Source organism: Pristis pectinata, chromosome 39 (genome assembly GCF_009764475.1).
Source record: "Pristis pectinata isolate sPriPec2 chromosome 39, sPriPec2.1.pri, whole genome shotgun sequence".
Classification (NCBI taxonomy): Eukaryota; Metazoa; Chordata; class Chondrichthyes; order Rhinopristiformes; family Pristidae; genus Pristis; species Pristis pectinata.
The window spans coordinates 8,039,338-8,056,283 of NC_067442.1; the positions used below are offsets into that span (position 1 = coordinate 8,039,338).

General features: G+C 47.7%; 1 protein-coding gene across 2 annotated transcripts in view; it reads left to right on the plus strand.

Moving 5' to 3' along the window:
• The first annotated feature begins 5,878 nt into the window (after positions 1-5,878).
• The window catches only part of LOC127587210 (histone H4), a 226,995-nt gene continuing 215,927 nt past the window's right edge, over positions 5,879-16,946 (plus strand). For both annotated transcript variants that reach the window (XM_052045414.1, XM_052045412.1), the window contains exons 1-2: positions 5,879-6,008; positions 10,207-10,338. The gene's annotated coding sequence lies outside the window, so the exon portion shown is untranslated. The remainder of the gene's footprint in view (positions 6,009-10,206; positions 10,339-16,946) is intronic.

A 16,946-nucleotide genomic window follows, 5' to 3' on the forward strand; every position in this document is an offset into this window, starting at 1 on the left:
TGGCAGAGACATGGAGTCTGCAGAAGGACTTATACAGTTCGGTAGAGTGGACATAGATGTGGCAGATGGAATACAACGAAGGGAAGTGGAATAAGCGTTGGTAGGAAGAATAAGGGTGTCGAGTATTTTTCTAAATAAGGAGAAACTTCAGAAATCAGAGGTACAATGTGGCTTGAAAGTCCCAGTTCAGGATTACCTTAAGGTTACTCTGCTGTAAAGAAGGCAAATGCAATGTTAGCATTCATTTCGAGGCAACTAGAATATAAGAGCAAATATGTTCTGCTGAGGCTTTATTAGGCCATGGTCAGACAGTATTTGGAATATTGTGAGCAATTTTGGGCCTTATATCTAAAGAAGGTTGTACCGGCCCTCGAGAAGTGCCAGAGGTGTTTCACAAGAATTATCCCAGGAACGAAAGGCTTAACGCGAGAAGCGCTTGATGTCTCTTGTGCCTGTACTCGATGGAGTTCAGAAGGATGAGGGGAATCTCCTTGAAATATATCTGAAATGAAAGACCTTGATGGGGTGAACGTATAGCGGATGTATCTGTTCGTGGTAGAGTCCAGGATCCGACCGCACAGCCTCAGTATAACTAACGTTTCCTTCAAACTGAAATGAGGATGAATTTGTTAAGTCGGAGTGTGGTGTATCTGTGGAATTTGTTGACACCATTGCTCAATGAAGAAATGTTAACCTTGAAGTGCTGCTATTTGTACATTTAATGCAGTTAGATCTCGGATTATAACGTTCTCCCTTTGGTTCAGAAATGATTGTGTTTGAACCCATTGCACCATAAGGCTTTCAATATGGTTACAGGAGTGATTTACACAAATACTATCTCAGGAAGGACCCAGACTCAGCGCCATGAGTGGAAATGAGACAAGGTGAGTGTCAGGGACAGACAAAGCGAGGGAGAACTGGTACAACCAAGGGCTCAACCTGCGCCCTGTGGAGAGGAGGGCGCAGCTACTCACCCTCAATATTACCGAGTCGGGGTGGAAAGAATTTTCTACGTCCTATGTGTGATAAACCTGGTTGTTTATACGCGTGACCTGACACGTTGGGGATGCGTATCCTCTCCCCTCCCCATATCAGAAGAACCACTGTGTGACCAGACTGAGATCGTTGAGATGCAGTTGTGCAGCCACAGAGACGGTCCTCCCTTCTGTTTCACAGGACGGAGCAGATGATCGATCTGTTACTCCAATGCAAACGATTAGGGGTGCTTAATAGGTCAATTGTCTCATTGAAGAACAGCACAAAGGAACTGACATACATCTTTGGTCAATGCTCCAGGAGCGACAGGCTGAGTGTGCCACTCTTGTTTCAACACAGGAAGCTGGGTGATACACCACAGGACGGCCTAATTATCTGCCTTTTCAGTGGCTGGATGGTGGGGGCTTAGCGGCCCGGTCCTGTCAGTGTGTGACAACTGAAGTTGTAGAAGAACCAAAGTTCTTTTTTTCCTGTAGCTGGCGGCTAGGTGGGCAGTCTTATCCGCTGAATATCTTTTACAACGTTTTTATTGATTCCACATAGAAAATACAGTGTACATGAATAAAAAAAGATAAAATGCTACAAAATACATTGTGTTAGATCATAATTAAAATCACAATACCCCACACTGATAAACACAAATGAAACTTAATTAATAACACATAAATTGGAATAATTTTATCGTTAAAAAAATCCAAACCCACTACCAAGACCGAAGCAGCTGGGTTAAAAAAAAGGACAGAGAAAAACTCTTACATATAATAATATTAGCCAATGTCTGTACTTTAACCATCAAAGCAAAGGTTTTCAAAATAGTTCTAAAATGTTTCCCACTATGTTTGAAAGTCTAAGTTAGATTCAGAAATTGAACAACGGATCTTGTCTAAATTTAGGAATGACATAACATCACGTAACCATTGAAAATGAATAGGCGGAGTAACTTCCTTCCATTGAACAACACAGCCCTCCTGGCTTTCAGAGAAATAAAGGCCAATATGTGTAAATCAGAAGTCTCCAAAGTTATATCTTTTTCTCCAACAATCTCAAATAATGCAATAAAAGGATTAAGCTTAAATCTTTTTTTAAAAAGCACAGAGAAAGTTTGAAATACCTCTATCCAGTAATTGTTAAGACACAAAAATGTCCAAAACGTGTGGATTAAAGAAGCTTCTCCATTATTGCATTTATCACAATAAGGAAATACATCCCAATAAAAACGAGATGGCTTATCTTTGGACAAGTGAGCTCTATGGAGCACTTTAAGTTGAAGGAGGGAGTGACGCGCGCATAATGATGAAGTATTGACCAAATTAAAATTTCAATCCAAGTTTCCTCAGACATTGAAATCTGCAAATCTTGTTCCCAAGAATTTTTAATTCTGTCTAAGAGAACCTTACTCGTTCCTAATAAATACCATAAATATTGGCTATTGAGCCATCAAATTTAAAATGTCATCTAATAAGTTCTTATCAGGACTCACAGGAAATGTATGTAATTGAGATCGGAGAAAGTCTCTAGTTTGTAAATATCGAAAGAAGTGGATTTTTGGTAAACCATAATTAGTTGACAATTGCTCAAACAAAGAGAGATTTCCTCCAACAAACAGATCTTGGAAACAAGTAACAGCCAATCTATCCCTCTCTTTAAAAAGTGTATCAATCGTAGAAGTTTAAAATAAGACAATTAGCAAAAATGGAACTAGACAAAGAAAATCTCGATAAACCATAATATTTTCTAAATTGTAGGCAAATGCCCAAAGCATGTTTAACTACCAGATTGTCAGTTAATCTGTTTAATGATAAAGCAAGTGAAGAGCCAAGCAAATACATAATAGGATATTTTTAACAGAATTAACTTCCAAAGAAACCCACACTGGACAAGCCTCTTGTAACCAGAACGTAAGATTTTGAATAGTGACTGGCCAGATATAAAACCTGATGTTGGGTAAGGCATAACGTAACCAGAACGTAAGATTTTGAATAGTAACTGCCCAGTAATAAAACCTGATGTTGGGCAAGGCAAAACATCCATACTTTTTAACTTCCTGAAAGTGAACTTTATTTAATCTAGGATGTTTGCTTTTACTGTCTGTAAGAAGATATAGTTGAGTCAAGAGAATCAAAACTGGACTTAGGAATTAAAACAAGTAGGTACTGAAATAAGTAGATAAATTTAGGTAAAACATTCATTTTAATAGAATGAATTCGACCAATCAAAGATGTAGAGAGGGATGACAAATTTGATAAGACCCTTTCACATAGTTCAATAGAGTAAGAAAGCTTTTTTTAAATAAGTGTTTATAATTTTTAGTGATTGTTAGACCCCCAAATGTTAAATGATTTACATACAATGTTAAAAGGAAGATTAGTTTCAAATGATCAGTTTACTCTTGAATAAATTCAGTTTACATCCTGAAAACTGGCTAAAACAGGAAAGTAGATAAAAAATAGGAGGTAACGAGGTCTCAATATTAGCGATAAAAAGCAGCAAATCGTCAGCATAAAGCGAAGTTTTGTTTGTAATACCTCTTCCAAAGATACCAGCGATATCTCTGGATTCTCGAAAAGCAATAGCTAAGGGTTCTAAAGCCGGATCGAATATCAAAGGGCTCAATGGGCATCCCTGTCTGGTTCAACGTTGAAATTGAAAAGGTTTAGAATTTTGAAAGTTAGTAAGAAAACGAGCAGACGGAGATAAATGAAGGAATTTAATCCATTGAATGAAATCGGGCCCAAAGTTAAAATTCTCTCAAATTTTAAATAAGTAACTCCATTCAACCCGATCAAAGGCCCTCTCAGCATCTAGAGATATCATACATTCCGATATTTCCTTCGAGGGAGAGTAGATAATATTCAGACTGCACATCTTCCAGCACCTCCATCCACTCTTTGTTCATGGGGATGTCTAAATATCTCTTCAATGTTTCTCCATTGGATCTGCTTCCAGCATCTCCACTGGCCGCGTGTTCCGGGCACCGACCCCTCCCTGTGTGCAATAAAACTTGCCTCCTGCATCTCCTTTCAAACTTCACCCTCCCACCTTAAATCTCTGCCCAGCAGTGTTTGATATTTACGCCCGAGGAACAAGGCTCTGCCTGTCCACACTGGCTGTGTCGCTCTTCATTTTATATACTTCCTCAGCTCAGCCCTCATCCTCCAGAGAAAACCATCCAAGTTTATCCAAACTTTCCTTTCAGCGGATCCTCTACAATCCCAGAAACATATTGGTGAAGCTCTGCAGCACCTTTCCATCCTTCCTGTAATGTGGCAAACAAAACTACACCCTGTTCTCCAAATGTGGCCGAACCAAAGTTTTCTACAGCTGCAACATGACTGCCCAAGTTTTATATTCAATGCTCGGACTGCCGAAGGCCAGTACACGCACTGTACCATCGTCTCCTTGTGTTGCCACTTTCAGGGAGTTATGGACTTGCATCCCAAGATCCCTCAGTACATCAATGCTCCGAAGGGCGCTGCCATTTACTGTGCACTTTCCTCAAACATTTGACCTCTGAAAGTGAACACTTCACACTTGTCCAGATCAAACTCCATCTTCCAATTCTCTTCCCAACTGATCCATAATCCTGCTGTATCCTTTTCACAACCTTCCTCACCAACCACGACTGCACCAACAATTGTGTCGTGTGCAAGCTAATCAGCCTATGTGCATTTTTCTCAGATCAAACCAAGGTCCCAGCACTGATTCCCGTGGATGGACACTGGTCACACATCTATAGGCAGAATAACAGTCTCCGTTCCATTCGCCCAAATATTGCGACACCACACAGACCAGTTCAAAACTCCCACACAGGGTCTCGAGGAAAGTGACATTATTTCCACCAAGGCCAGTGTAGGACTGAATATCTGTGGATGCACTGCTCCAACGTGTGTTCAGATTCATTCAATGTCACCAGCAGCATTGACACTGAGACACTAATATACAGATTGTGGAATATTGTTCAAAACAACAAATAGAATTAATCAATGTATTCAACTGCACGAATGAAAGTGAATTAACCTTACACTCTCATACAGTATGAGAGACTGTCAGGAACAGAATGAACCCCACACTGTTGGGAGATGGCCGGATGGGTGCCCACTGTCGGTGTGGACTGGAGGGCCGAATGGCCTGTTTCAGTGCTGTAAAACGCTATGAAACTGGGAATTAATGAATCCCTGTTATTAACAATTTCTAAGCCAAATGCAGTAATCGTATTCACCTTCTCTCTGTCCCCATTGACCCACTCGGCGGCCTCGGGTTATACAGAGACTCATTACACCCCATGGATCTCTACCCCATTCTGTTCTGCAATTTAACGTGAAGTTGCCCCCCTTCCCAGTTCTGACCTGAGATGTTCCCTCTCTCCCTCTCCCCACAGCTGCTTCCTGAGCTGCTGAGTGTCTCCGGCGGTCTCTGCTTTTGTTCCAGATTTCCAGCATTTCAGTTTAGTTTCAATCGTCTCCTCATTTAACGCTGATCATTTAAACCCGTCTCTCCGACCCTCTGAAGAGCGGATCGAGCTCCCTGAATGCCAGTGTGCGGGACCTTTCCCTTTCTGTGTTCAGAGGCTGCCGCGCCCCATGTGAATCCCCCCTTTGCTGCTCCGCTGACAATTCCTGTTCCCCTTCCCCAGCTGCAGATTCAAAACCCGATCGCCCGCTGCCGCCCCTCTGATTGACAGCTCTCTCCGCCCCGCCCCCCGGGCTGCTGTCTGACGTCAGGGGACACCCAGCACACATGTGACCCATTTACGCGCAGACGTCACAGGTCGGCCTTGTCTCACGGATGTCGTTCCCCCAGCAACGGGCCTGTCCGGGCCCGGGGCGGCGGCGAGGCCTGGGCCCGGGGGTGAGGCTTCACCTCCGGGTGGGGGGGGGGGGCGGGGAGGGGCGGAGACTGAACTGAAGCGGCGCCGTTCTGTACCTGCTGGGGTTGGAATAATGAGAGGTGATGCCATCGTCTCCTCCACTGTGGGCAGCGGCCTCTTCCCTTGCTGCTGCCGCCGGTGAGCGGTGAGTGTGTGTCGGCGCCTCCCTCCCCCGGCTCCCCGCCTCACCCTGGGGGCAGATCCCTCCCTGGTCCTCAACCACTCCCCCTCTCCGGCCCTGGGACCCTCCGACATCTCTGCCCCCTCCCTCTGTGGCCCCTCTTGTGTCCTCACATCCTCTCCATTTCAGCCTGGGGGCCTATGGCCAACGGTGTGTCCCAGGGAGCGGCAATGCTCCTCTGGCGTTGCTCACGGTTATTGATCAGGAGGATGATGCCGGCGCCACGGGTAGTTAGTCTGCAGATGACACCAGAACTGGTCACAGAATCACCGAGCACAGGAACGGCCCTTCAGCCCAACGTGTCCGTGTTGACCCAGGTGCCCAGCGGAGCTGCTCCCATTTGTTCACGTTTGGCCCAAGTCCCTCTCAGCCTTTCCCGTCCATGGACATGTCCCGGTGACTTTTAAATGTTGTTAATGTACCTGCCTCACCCACTGCCTCTGGCAGCTCGTTCCACACACTCACCACCCTCTGGCTGATAAAGTTGTCCCTCAGGTTCCTGTTATATCTTTCCCCTCCCAGCTGAAACCTCTGCCCTCTGGCTTTTGATTTCTGAATCCTGGGAACAGACTGTGCACATCCACCCTCTCTGTGGCCCCTCATTATTTTATACAGTTCTGTCAGATTACCTCTCAGTCTCCTGTGCTCCAATGAATGAAGTCACAGCCTGCTAAGCCTCTCTCCACAGCTCAGTCCCTTGAGTCCTGGCAACATCCTCGTAATTCTGGTAGTGTAGTGGATGGTTGTCTGAGGTTACAACGGGTAATGGATCAACTGGGAAAGTGGGGAAAGGATGTTGCAAATGCAAAGTGATGCATTTTAGGAAGTTCAACCAGGGCAGGATGTACACAGTGAATATCAGGGTCCTGGGAAGTGTTGTTGAATGGAGAGACCTTGTGTGTTCCTGCCTCCACCACCTCCTCTGGCAGCTCATTCCAGGTACCAACTATTCTCTGTGAAATATTTACTCCTCGGGTCCCCTTTAAACCTTCTGCCTGTTACCTTAAACCTATTCTCTCTAATTTCACACACCTGTACATGGGAAGCAGACTCTGGCTATCTACTCTGTCTGTGCCTCTCATAATTTTATCTACCTCTATCATGTCACCTCTCAGTCTCCTTCACTCTAGGGAAACAGACCCAGCCTTTCCAATGTCTCCTTATAGCTCCAGCCCTCCAGTCCAGGCATCATCATTTTGAATTGTTCCTGCACACTCTCAGGCTGAATCCCATCCCTCCTGTAGTGTGGCGAGCAGAACTGTGCATAGTGCTCCTAGGGCAGCTTGACCAACGTGTTGTACAACTGTAACATAATATCCCAACTCTTGCACTAAATGCTTCAGCGGATGAAGGCAAGTGTGCCATACACCTTGTTCATGACCCTGTCTGCCTGTGTTGCCACTTTCAGGGAACTGTGTAACAGTGCTTGAGGCATCTGTACAGGTTCTTCAGTGAGCAAGGCAGAGAGGGATGTGGAATTAATGCAGGCAGGTGGGAGCAGTACAGACAGGCAAAGTGGTCAGTAGAGATGTGGTGGGCCGAAGCCCCCGTTCCTGTGCTGTAAAGCCCTGTGACTGTGACACCCCACAACTGCCTGCAGTGACTTTGGCTGCCTGGGCCTCAGCTCTGAGCTTGTCACACTGAACCCCTTGTCCTCTGGGATGATATATGGAACCTCCCACTGTGACTGAGCTGTCAGCCGTCTCTCTGAGTATTACCCACAATTTACCACATGAAAGGAGTGTTGTTGATACATCCGGTGTAACACACTCCGTGATGGGGGTGGGGAGAGTTTGGTGCCCTACAGAAGGGAGGTGGTTCATTATTTGCCCCTCCATCCCCCTAGTCCAACAGAAATCCCTGCCACTGGGTTCTGAATGTTCCAGGTGAGTCTGGCCTGAAATGCTGTGTTCCAGGTTCCCATTGCACTTCCACAGTCACAGGTTTATGCAGCAGAGAAACAGGGTCTTCAGCCCATCATGTCTGTGCTGACCACCGAGAATCTGTCTCTGCTAATTCAGCACTTGGTCTGTCACCTACTGTACCTGGTGATTCAAGTGCTCATCCCCATGGTCCTTAAATCCCTGCCTGCACCACCCCCTCAGGCAACGTGTTCTTGTGAATCTCCTTTCCAGTGCAGTCACATCCTTTCTGTAGTGTGGGATCAGAGGTTTGCACACTGTTCCAGCCGTGGTTTAACTAAGGTTTCAAAGAAATTCTCCCAAGACTTGTATTTAATGACCCAGCTAAAGCTGCCACCGTCAGGCATCCTTGTACTTGCACGTCAGTGTCCCTCTAATTCTGGATTCTCCCTTGGGCCCTCAATTCACAACACATCCTACCGTCATTTGATTCTCCAAACTTCTTCACGTCTCAGTTATCAGGACTAACTTGCATCTGGAATTGCCCTGCTCAATTTACCAGGTGATTCTTATCATTTTGTAGTCTAAGATTACACTCAAAACCACCAATTTGTGTGTGATCTGCAAATTACTAATCACACCCCCTATTCACAGATAAATTGTTAATGTAGATGGCAAACAGCACTGATCCCTGTGGTACACCACTGGTCACAGACTTTCAATTACCCCAAAAGCCACCCTGCACCATCACCCTCTGTCTCCTGTTACCGAGACAGTTTTGGATCTCAGTGGCTTTGATGTCTTGGACCAGCCTTCCATGTGGGGCCTTGTCAAAGGCCTCACTGAAGTCCGTGCAAACCACATCACCCACACTGCTCTCAGCAATATATTTAGTTACCTCCTCAACAAACTCAATTAAATTAGTCAGACAGGATGTCCCACTGACCATCCCTGATCAATCCCTGCATTTCAAATGCAGATTATTCCTGTTTCTCAAAATTTTACTTTAAAAAGTTTCCAACTGCAGATGTTATACTAACTGGCTTTTAATTATCTGGCTTAATCTGCTCCCTTTCCTGAATAAAGATCCCACATTTGCTGTCTTCCAGTCACCTAGCACCTCACCTGTGAGCAGTGAAGATTGAAATATGTCCGTCAGGGCCCAACCAATCTCCTCTGTTGTCTCCCACAGCAGCCTGGGATACATCTCCTCAGGACCTGGGGATTTATCCACCTTTATCCCTGCTGATACATCTAATCCCTCCTCTCTATTAATCTTAATGTGCTCCAGAATGTCACTGCCCCAACTGAAACTTCCAACCACAGTCTTTCCCCTCAGTGAACACAGATGGGAATGATTCATTTCAGACCTTGCCCACACCCTCTGGCCCCACACACAGGTTGTTGCTTTGCTCCCTCACAGGCCCCACATTCCCCGGTTACCCCTTGCTCTTGATATACATAAAAATCCTTGAGTTTCCCTTAATCTCAGCCGCCACTGGTATTTTGTGACTTCTTTGCCCTCCTATTTCTGTGAGTCGCACACCACACTCACTCTCTGTGCACCTGAAGGGCCTTCCCAGCCTTCAGTGCTCTTTACCCACCACCTGCTCCTTATTATTTTCATCAAATCCTCAGTATTCCTGGACACCCAGGGTTCCAGGGAGCTGCCGTCCTTCATCTTCACCCTGACAGAAGCACGTTGGCCCTGAACTCTCACTGTTTACCTTTGAGTACATTCCCACTTCACGAACGTCAGTCTGCCTGCAGGTAACGTCTCTCCCTGAAGTTACCTTCTCCTGTCTAATGATAACGGAATTGTCCTTCCCCATCCCCCGGACTCCTCCACCACCAGCCCAGACACAATTTCCAGACGATCTGTCTCCCCCTTTCCAGAACTACTTTGAAACCTCCTGAGTTCTGCTCAGCAGCCCCAAAGTGCTTGCCCACTGACACTACTTCCACGCTTCTGTCCCTGTTATATCTGGAAAGATATAACAGGAACGAGAGGGACAACCTTCTCACCCAGAAGGTGGTCAGTGCATGGAATGATCTACCAGAGGAAGTGGTGAGGCAGGTACATTAACAACATTTAAAACTTACTTGGACAGGTCCATGGATGGGAAAGGCCAAATGCAGGCAAATGGGACTGGCTGAGGTGTGAATCTTGGTCAGCATGGAGCAGATGGGCGGAAGGGCCTGGTCCTGTGCTGTGTGACTCTGTGGCTATAAACCATGTGGACTTGGTTTGATGACGTTAAACTTTTCTAAATGACTTGTTATTTCCCCATTGATACCAGACTCCAGCACGGTGCCAACAACAGATGTGAAGTGAACAGGACCACAGTTCCCTGCTGTTTGTCTTCCACCCTTCTCCAACCATGGAGTCACATCTGAGGTTTTCCAACCAGCTGGGACCTTCCTGGAACACAGTGAGGTCTGACAAACTGCAAATACTCCTCCTTGCTGAGCCAACTGGTAGTCCAAAACATACCGGGTCTGCTGGGCATAAAGTCGAAGCTCTGCCAGTTCCCGGTTCACTGCCTTCAGGCCCTCCATAGTACTGTTTCCCAGTGCAGCCAGTCCACAAATAAGGTGGTTCCGGTTTTTTGCGGCTATAGTTGCTGCCGAACCCCCCAGAGAGAGAGTACTCAGGAATCCATAGCCTAACGATGCTAAGGGAGATCCCAATGACACAGGATCCTTCCAATCCTCCCAGAACTCCTCACTAACTGACCGCCCCACAAGTCTTCGTCGGACATGAGCCTTCTGGGGGCAGGGGACCGTGACCGGCCCGATCGTTCCTATTGCAAACCAGCCTGGCAGAGTGGGGGTGGCTGTGGTGTAAGTGCCATTAAAGAGGAACACTTACTCTTCCTTAGCCCGGTAGCAGGTTACATCACCCGATTGCCATGGACTGGGCATTTGAGAATACCAAGAGATCCAGGCAACATTTCCCCCATGCTCCCTCAGGTAATTATCCCTGGTTAGCCATTCTAAAGAGACATTAGACAATCTCACGTGGGTCCCGTTCCCTTCTCCACAAACCCATCACTCTCCTGCAAGTAACGTAGCACACCTGGTGGCAGCGCACTCACAGCGAAACCATCGCCCTTTAAACCCGCAATTCCTCTCTGTACAGGTAGTGGCGGCACATGCTATCGTATGCTGTACAATTGCTAGCCCACAACCCCACCCCAATCCTGTGAAACAGTGGGAGAAGGGCTGGTGGTGGGCTGTACTACTAGGACCTGTTACTGTTCCTTGCAAGCATTTATACGGCAGCACCCTCCTGTAAGTTCCCATCTGTCCAACACACTTTGTTTTTGAAAATTCATACTTTAAGAGGGCCCTGGGGCTCCAGCTTGGGTGTGGCTATAAAAAGGCCTTCCAATGACTCTGCCTAGGGGTAACAAATGGTGCGATTCCCATGTAGCTGCATATGTATTTTGTAAAACAAATTATCCTCTAACGCCCACACAAGAGTACTGGTAATGGTGAGGAGTCCGAATTTAAAAGGTATTAGCTTTCCTCCAGTGGCCATCGTTTGCAGTCGCTCTGATGAATCCAACGTTCCTGGCCTTTTACTTTCACAGCTGTCGGTATTTGGAGTAGAATCTGGAAGGGGCCTTTCCACCGACGTCCCAGTTTAAGGCGCTCCCAATCCCGTATCAGTACAGAGTCTCCGATTTCCAGCTCAGGCAATTCTGTGTTCTGCCCTTCAGGTGGTTTAAAGGAGCTCTCCACCTGCCAATGAAGAAACTTTCAAGAGGATGTAAGTTGCCTGAAATACCTTTGTAATTCATCCCCCATGATATTAAGGTCAACCTGTGTGGGGGGTTGGGTGGCGGCGTCCCATGGGGTTCTTCCTGGACGCCCATACACGATTTCAGCAGCCGATACCCCGGTGGGAGAGTGGGGGGTGATTCTCATATGGTATAATGCTAAGGGGAGAACCTTCAACCAGTTTAGACCTGTCTCTGACACTAATCTGGTAAGTTTATTCTTCAGGGTGCTGTTAGCTCTCTCTACTACACCTGCTGACTGAGGGTGGCAGGTGCAGTGGAACTGCTGTTCGATATGCAATGCCTCGCACAATTCCTTATTTATTTAGCCTATGAAGTGGGGGCCATTGTCAGAGCTTATCCGTCGGGGTACCCCAAACCTTGGTAGAAACCTCTGTGAGCAATAACTTTACCACTGTTGAGGCCTTATTGTTGGTTGTTGGAAAAGCTTCAATTCATGTACTAAATACATCAACAATAATAAGACAGTACTTGTAACAATGTACACGCGGTAATTCAATAAAGTCGAGTTGTATGCATTCAAAAGGACCACCTGGCAAGCTGTAGCGCAGAGTGGGTGCACCCGTGCGCCTTCCACATTTGTTTTTCTGAGTCAGTGGCGTCCCCCTGTAAGTGCTGCACAGTGACCATGTCTGGGGTACCCGGCGTTGCTATATTTGGCTTGCAAACAATTGCTTGTTTTTCCATAGTGGAAATGGTTTTAGACCCCTCGCGTGCTGCCAATGTCGTTCTTTATCTGCCCTGTTATTGCCCTGGATTATTAGGGAGGCATCTGAAAGGTGAGCAGTGCATTTAATGATGGCCAATTTGTTTGGGAGGAGGATGGCTTGTAGGAGTTTCTTTACATAAACCGCATTCTGTATGGGGCTACCTGTAGAGGTCAGAAATCCCCTGTGTGCCCAGAGTTGGCCAAAATCATGGGCAACTCCAAAAGCATAGCGGGAGTCAGTGAAGACATTAGCTACTTTGCCCTTGGCTAAAATGCAAGCTCGGGTCAGGGCAAAGAGTTCTGCTTTTTGGGCAGAGACTGGGGGCTGCAGAGATGCAGATTCCACAGTCTGGGAGTCATTAACCACGGCATAGCCACTAAGGTGGATGACCTGTTCAGAAATGTAGGAACTACCGTCGACGTACAGGTTTATTTCGGCTGACTGGATGGCCTTATCTGAAAGGTCCGGGCGGGGTGCAGTTGAAAAGTGGTTACGCATTAGACAGTCATGAGGTGGGTCCTCAAGATCCTCAGGTGGGGACTCCAGGAAGGTGGCAGGATTAATGGTGATACAGTAGGCAAAAGTGAGGAGTGGGTTATTCAGGAGTGCAACCTCGTATCTGTTTAAGCGGACCTGGGTAACGTGTTGCGTCTGGTGAGAAGTTAAGAGTGCCGTTACGGTATGGGAGGAATAAACCACCATTGCCTGTTGCAGGGTTATATTGGAGGCTGCTTTTACTAGGGAATAAATGGCTGGAAACATTTGTGAGCATGGTGGAAGTCCCCTTGCAACTGGGTCCAGCCGAGTGGAGTAGTATGCCACCGGTCTTTTCCTATCCCCATGGGTTTGAGTAAGGACGGCTGTAGCACGGTCCTCCAGGACATTCACGAAGAGCTGAAATGTGCGACCATACAAAGGGCGTCCCAGGGCCGGGGCGCTGGCAAGGGCCTGTTTGAGGCTATCAAAGGCCTCCCTTTTGTCCTTGGTAAGTTCAAAGGGTCCCACGGACTGGCTTGAGGCCAAGGGTGTGAGGTGCTTAGTAGGGAGTGCCACGTTAGGTAGCCACTGTCTGCAGAAATTTACTAACCCTAAGAAGGCGCGTATACCCTTTGTGTAGTGGGCGGTGGGGTGGCAATGATGGGCGTAATACGTTCGCGAGTGAGCTGCCGCTCGGTAGCACTTAAAAGGGTGCCCAGAAATTTTACCTAGTGCTGGTTTCGTTTTACTTTCTGTGGAGGTATTACGTATCCCCACGAGTGGAGCGCGTTAAGTAGTCTATTCGTGTCCGCGATGTTGGCGGGCTCCGAGGGGCTTGCTAGTAAAAGGTCGTCTACATACTGGACAATGGTGGATGTATCAGAAAGGTGCAACCCTTGGAGTTGATTATGTAAAACTTGGGAAAAATAGTCGGGGAGTGTATAAAACCTTGGGGGAGGCGCGTCCAAGTGTATTGCTGACCTTGGAAGGTGAAAGCAAACAGGTACCGCGAGTCGGGAGAGAGAGGAATTGCGAAAAATGCATGCTGCAAAACCACAACTGTAAAAATGCAAGAATCGGCAGGGATACTGCTGAGAATGGTAGCTGGATTCGGGACCACGGGATGTAGTGGCTCCACCACCTCGTTGACCTTGCGTAGGTCTTGTACAAGGCGCCGCTCTGTTAGTCCGGATTTGGGGACGGGTAAAATGGGGGTGTTACAAGGTGTTTGGCAAGGAACCAAGATGCCCTGTTTTCAGAATGAATCTATTAACTGAGTTATTCCGTCGACTGCCTCTCTCCGAAGGGGATACTGTGGGACGGAAGGCAGTTGTGCTCCCGGTCTTACACAGATCTGGACTGGGGTCACTGCGTTGTATCCTATCTCGGATTTCGATGCGGACCATAAATCGGGAGTGGGTTCATCCGAAGGGAGTCGATGGGGCTGGTTATGGTGTAAACAGCCCGTCACCGAGAAAGGGACGAGGTAATAAGTCAGGGCCCCCCTGGCAGAGCCTGAGGAACACCGAAAAGGCCTTTGTCTGCCTGTACCTCAAGCCGGTGGGCTCGGAATCCCAGTTCCTTTGGTCTATGTCCCTCGTTAACTGACAGGGTAATGTGAGGGGACTGACTGATTCCACAATTCATTAGGCACTTGGACTAGAAGTGCTGCCCCCTCCTTCCCCACTACTTCCTCTAAAATAGTGACGGTCACCATGCTACCCAGGAGAGGAGCATACAACACTTCTAGTTCCCTTGAGGCCCCAGTGGTGTCGTAATCTAGCGTCAGATGCGGGTCAGTGGGGACCAAGGGTGGGTCAAAATCGCTGCTCGTGAGGTTCACCGTCCACCACTGAGGATGCTGGTGAATCCAGCGTATCCTATGGTTTTTAGGACCAGTAATGATAATACCGTCATCCAGGCATTGTATTTTGAATTGGAAGGAGCAGAGCAGGTCCCTCCCGGCTAGGTTAACATCCAGGCTTGTGGTTACTGCAAACTGGATCCGGCATTCCCGATCTTCCAATTCAACTTGTAAGGGTTCAGTTAAGGGGTAGGATCTTTCCTGTCCCTCCAGTCCGCTCAATGGAACTGAAGCAGTGGACAGTTTAAAATCATGCTGAGTAATACAAGGGGCTTTAAGGGTCGAAGTATTTGCTCCCGTGTCTATCAAAAAGGGAATCGGCTTCCCTTCAACTAAGAAATTGACGATGGGTTCATCGTCCGGGTTATCGGTGAGAGCAGGGTACATGGAGAGGCTACTCTCCACGTCTAGTCAGGCAGAAAACAAGTTGTTGGTTGAAAAAGTTTGTCGTCTACCAAGGGGTCTGGTCTGCCGATGACGGTAGTGGGGGCAGTCCCTCCGCCAATGGTCAGGTGCTCCAGAAAGGTAGCATCCCTTCGGCCTGGCGCTCGCCGGTGTGGGTTGTTGGGGTCCCCTGGGTCCTAGGTAATTACGAGAGGGTTGTTGTGGTGGCTCACAAGGGGGCCCGTACACTGGGGCTCTTAAGTCATTGGGGCACAGTGGGTATCCTTTACTGGACCAGTCAACCCCTTCTGGAACGCAATATTGCCGCTCCATTTGATAGCCCGTATTGTCGGAGTAGGAAGGTTGGAGCCGAGGGGGTCTCTGCACCATTTCCTGTTTTATCATTGTGGCTTTCGACTCGCGCCCGTTACTCCAGAAGTGGACTAGCGCCCTCCTCATGGCTTGTCGTGTGTGGTCAGGCAAATTCATGTCATTAGTGCGGATAGCTGAGGCCACTCCCGCAGGGATGCATTGTAATAGGTGGGCGTTAAAATGGGGGGAGGCATTGCCTCTGTTGTAGGCATCGTCCCCTGCGTAGGTACCGGAAAGTGAACAGAAACGTTTCCAAAAGTCTGGGCCGTCCTCACCTTGTTTTGGTCGGCATTCTAAAACTTTAGTTATGTCAATAGGCTGTTGGAGGGTTTTACGAAAGGCAGTTCTAATAGTGGCCACCTGGTATTGAGGCCGGACGGCCGCCTGAAAGGCTGTCCAGTCAGCATAGTTACCCAGGTGTTCTTTCCACTGTGCCACTTCATTAGTCGTAAGGGTCATGCAACAAAGACTGAACAGGTCTTGGGGGGCGGTCTGATACATCTGAATTGTTCCAATCACGTAATCTATGAAATCCTCTGGGTTGGGTTTATGGTTGGGCGCCTGACGAATGATTAAGCACACCTCCTGAGGCTTCCAAGGGGTGTAAATTTGGATTGTAGGATTAGCGATGGCTTGGGCTAGATCAGGATTGGGAACACTCCTGTTGGGGAATTGTTACTTAACCTTGGCTCCCTTAACCCCGTTCAACATGGTTGGTATGCTGGGAAATGTAGGGTCGCCATAATCAGTGGTAAAATCAGAGTCGGTGTCCGTCTGAGAATCTATTGAAGGACTTTCCCTTGCCAAAAAGCTTCGTCCTTTGTCTGTGGCCTCAGAGCCACCTGTCTGTGGGCTTTCCCTTCGACTAAGCCGTATCCTGGTTCGGGACGCAATAAGTTCATTGACTTGTCCTGTGGGGGGGGGGGGGAGGACTTGGTTAGCAGTCGCTGGTGGTAGGGGTGGGACGGCTGGCAGGCTAGCCGCATTATATGGAGCGGCAATGAAACCGGGGTGTAGGTAGGGGCTGTGGGTCGAACCATCCAATCCTCCTCCTCTTCGTCCGTATCATTACTTTGGAACAACAGGGGCATGCCAGACATGTCGGGAGGTACCTCCACTTTATCCTTACTACTTTTATTTTTATTTCTGCTCTTCTCCTTATAGAACTCATTTACCTCTCCTCTCTCCCTTCTGCTCTTTTCTGCATCGTGGTCTCCGCACTGAGTCTTCAGGACCTCCCAACTCTTAGGATTTCCCTGTTCATCACACACACTAATTCCCCTTCTGCGCGCATTATGTTCCCAGCTAGCCTGCTTAGATTTATTTGTTAGGTCTTCGGCCGTTTTTCTCCAAGTGGACATTAACAATTTCCATTTTTCCCCTGTATTCCGCTCCCAAATTGACTTTTCTGCCTTTAGGCATTTATC